Source organism: Ictidomys tridecemlineatus, chromosome 10 (genome assembly GCF_052094955.1).
Source record: "Ictidomys tridecemlineatus isolate mIctTri1 chromosome 10, mIctTri1.hap1, whole genome shotgun sequence".
Lineage (NCBI taxonomy): Eukaryota > Metazoa > Chordata > Mammalia > Rodentia > Sciuridae > Ictidomys > Ictidomys tridecemlineatus.
The window spans coordinates 96,477,694-96,481,773 of NC_135486.1; the positions used below are offsets into that span (position 1 = coordinate 96,477,694).

Here is a 4,080-nt window from a genome sequence, read left to right on the forward strand (position 1 = left end):
TAAGAGGAGAAGATTGCAGCCTGGACTGTATTGCACAGTTCCTATATAATGTGAAGCAGCACAAGGTAGCCCTCCTCCTCCCCATCCTCACTCTCCCTCAATACCATGGGATGGTCCCAGTCCTGTGACCTTGTTGTCCTGAAGAAGAACATTCTCCCGACTGTCCACCACAGGCCGGTAATGCAGCATAAATACAGCAGGAAATGTGTTTGGACCACTAAAGTGTTATCTACTTTACTTAACATGTTCACTTTTCTGAAACTGTGCTGTCTAGACTGTCAGTGAAACTCCTGGGAAGTTGTAATGAACTCAGCATTAAGGCTAGTGCTTGCTTCCCCTTCCCCAGCAAATGAATGTCTTGCACAAGTGATGCAATGGTGTGTCCAGTGTAACTCACAGGTTGGCAGTAAGAAACCACTGCACACTGGTCGGATGCACATTCTCTTAGCTTCTCCTGCAAATGCTTGCCCTGCCCAGATGTGAGGCTTCCCATAGTGTAGTCATTCACTGTAGATCTTACTGAAATATGTATTTTATTTAATGTAAGTATATTTTGGAATAGTTTTTGTAATTTGTGCAATTTAATGCTTTACTTTTTTTCTATTCTCATTTAGTTTGTATTTTCATTGAATAGAGTAGACAGATATTATGTCAAGCAATATTGAAGAGAAATACAAAATAACTATGAAAGAAAAAAACAATATTTCTACTTCCTGTGTAAAGAAAGCACCCATGGTTCTCCAGAATGCCCCAGATACCAACCTGAACCTGAATGGGAGAGAAGAAAGCATGCAAGAGAGCCAAAAGGGAACACCCTCCAAGATGGGACCAGCATAGCCTCCTCACGCCAACATGGTTGGGGGTGTTCAGCCCAAAGACACATACAGTAGGTGCTCAGTAAAGACTCTTGAATAGGTATGAGTTCTGAGGCTTACACAGTTCAGCGTCATGTCCACAGAGAGTGGATCTGAATGGAGAATCAATCATTTAAACCCAATGCCTACACTGGATCACTGGATATACATTCTAAGAAAGTTCTGCATGCCTTCTGGTATGTTTTGAATCATAAAGTTCCCCCAGTCCAAAATAGGCTATTCTTGAGCTCATTTAGAGTTGTGTTCAAAAGATCAATTTTTTATTACAAAGATTACTGTTGTAACAAAAAAATCAGAAGATAGATAACTAAGTAAGGTTTGAAATTGTAAAAATTATGTTTCTTGATTATACAAATTCAATGTTTTTTTTTAACTTTTGTTAATTTTATTTTGTGTTTTCCTTGTAAATCTTAACTGTTATCTGTTAGTGCCTTACAGAAATATGACTTTCAATATATCAACCTCAGTTAATTTGAGATAATAGTCCCTCATCTATAGACAGGATGTAAGGCTAACTTCCAGTTCTAATACCGACCATGATGAAATAGAAGAGGTTAAATAACTGTAAAGTTACAGACGTTAAAGTTAAAGCCCAGCATTCTTACTTTAAGACTGGTAAGACTGGCTTTCTGGATGTTTTCAAGGGAAGGCACTTGGTCTTTAAGACCCTGATCCTATCCTGGGAGATGGCACTAATGGAGCTAAGAGGCTGCTCTCAACTTCCCAAGAGAGACACCCTGAGAGAACTAAACTGACTCTTAACAATTGGTAGGAACAACGTCAATTTGACCAGCTTGATCTAAAACACCTAGCAAAAACAGTTAAAACCATCCTGGGCATTAAAAAGAAAGACAATAGTTATTTTAATGCAACTTAAGATGTACACTTGTGTTAGCCCTCACCCCAAGAATAAGTAAGAATGGAAGCTGCAAAAGAAAGACTCTTAGGCAGGAGTGCTTGATAACTATCCAGAGAAACTGTCAGAGTCAAAAGCATTTCGGTCAATTTGAGGCCTACAAATCTCCCTAACTTACTCCTACAGAGGTAGGTTTAATCAGTGTTTGCTAGTATGGTTATCTAGCCCTAAGAAACAAAAGGAATCTTTACTAATCCCGAGGGTTATGCCAATAGAAAAATATCCCCCCAAAATCAGGTGATATTAAATGGCTTAACTACATATTATGGGGACATCCGTGACATTAAAAATTAAGTGTTGTGTTTACATTCCTGATAACTCTGGCAATGGTAAAGATTTATATTCCCCCAAAAGGCCCTGTCCTCACTAGTCTCCTCATGGAAACAACATCTCAGCTCTTGAAACTCCTGGTGAGAGAGTAATGGTTTCTATCATCTTCATGATATTCATTGACATGTTACAGGTGATACAACACTTATTTTGTATTAATCTTATTGCAGTACTCATGTCTTTTTGTTTTTCTCATAGAATTACCCACCTCCAGATGACTTCACAACCTGTTCTTCCAAATAAGACTTTTTTCATGGACCCCTTGACTGACCCAAAACATTACTAAGAGGGAAACTCAAACTGTTTGCCCCATCCCACATCGCCCCCTCTCAGCTTGAAGCAGTCAGAGCAGTCATCATCTATTATCATCTATGGGAAGTTGAGTCAAGATCTCAAAAGGAGGACTGAAACCAGTGGACAAAAAGACAGTAAATATAGATAATAAATAATTGGGTAAGAATATGAAGAGAGAACCTACAGAATGGTAGAAAATTTTTCCTAGTTATTCATCTGAAAAAGAATTAATATCTAGAATATATAAAGAACTCAAAAAATTAAATAACCCAATTAATAAATAAGCAAATGAATTAAACAGACACTTCTCAAAAGAAGAAATACAAATGGTCAACAATATATGAAAAAAATGTTCAACAGCTTAGCAATTAGTGAAATGCTAATCAAAACTATATTGAGATTTCATCTCACACCAGTTAGGATGGCAGTCATCAAAAATATCTTCTCTGATCTGAATTTTGTTTTGAAAAATGTGGTTGCTCCAATTAAAGGCATTAGTCAAGACAAACTGTGTAGGCCAAGGACTTCTCAGACATCATTAATTAGAAATTTGTGTTGCTCCTCCCAGTGGTTGGGTAACTGAGGGTCTTGCAGGAGGAGTACAGCTGGCCTGGGGTGCTGTTTCCCCAGGGAACTGTTTCTGTCAGATTATTGCTGGTGCTATGGTGCTATGTCCCTGGATGTGTAGGCTTGGAGAGCTGCAACAGTCTGTTCGTACTGCTGAAAATGAGACGATCTGCAGTACCAAGTTGCTTGCAGAGTAATTCCTTGAAAAAAACAAAATTCATACCACCATGAAGAAGCAATCCAGAAGAGATTACAAAACTGAATCCAGATATAAAATTATTTGAGGGTGCTGCAAATACTGCCTTTCTCCAGTCACAGGATGATTCTGGAGTATGCCACTGAAATCTTTTGCCTGCTGAAGGAAGCACTAAGGGAGTTAATTATGGGAGTAATTATAGCAGAAAATATTGTTTTGAAATATCTGTGGTGGCAACTAGATCCACTTCATTTGGTGCAAACTTGGATAAACTAGCACAGGCTGGTATCAGCTCTCTACAGGTAATGTTGGAGCGCTGCCCTGCCACTATTCCAGGAAGGTAAAACAAGAGGGCATTATATTCTCAACACAGCATAGCTATAAAACAAAGAAAAAACATGAATTAATACATGTTATGGGGGCTGGTGATATGCCTCAAGTAGTAGCATGCTTACCTGGCATGCATGAGGCACTGGGTTCAATCCTCAGCACCACATAAAGATAAAAATAAAGATATTGTGTCCACCTAAAGCTAAAAAAATATTTTTTTAAAAATACATGTTATGGAAAAATTCTTGTCAACATCACTTTCTTCTATTGGTTCAAGAATGACATTGTCTCCATTTTCCACTCCAAAGAGAGATCATTTTTTTTTTCTTCATGAAAGTAGAGAGCACTGTTGGTCACTATTAAGGTATAACCCTCAGATCCTGCAAATGTCCTTGAAAGAAGGACATCAGATAATTTTAGAAAAATTAATTTTGGATTATATGTTCAGCAGAAGAGGAATAGATGGGAAAGAAGGCAGCCCTGGAGAAGAACTGCTAAGGGCAAAAATTGACATGAAGAAGCTAAAAGCAATTTGCACTGGGCATGATCTACCTGGCTATAATAGTCTCTAA

At 38.1% G+C, this 4,080-nt stretch overlaps 1 pseudogene; it reads left to right on the top strand.

The window, feature by feature from the left end:
• Window positions 1-852: 852 nt before the first annotated feature.
• On the top strand, window positions 853-4,080 carry LOC144367613 (fibrinogen silencer-binding protein pseudogene; annotated as a pseudogene).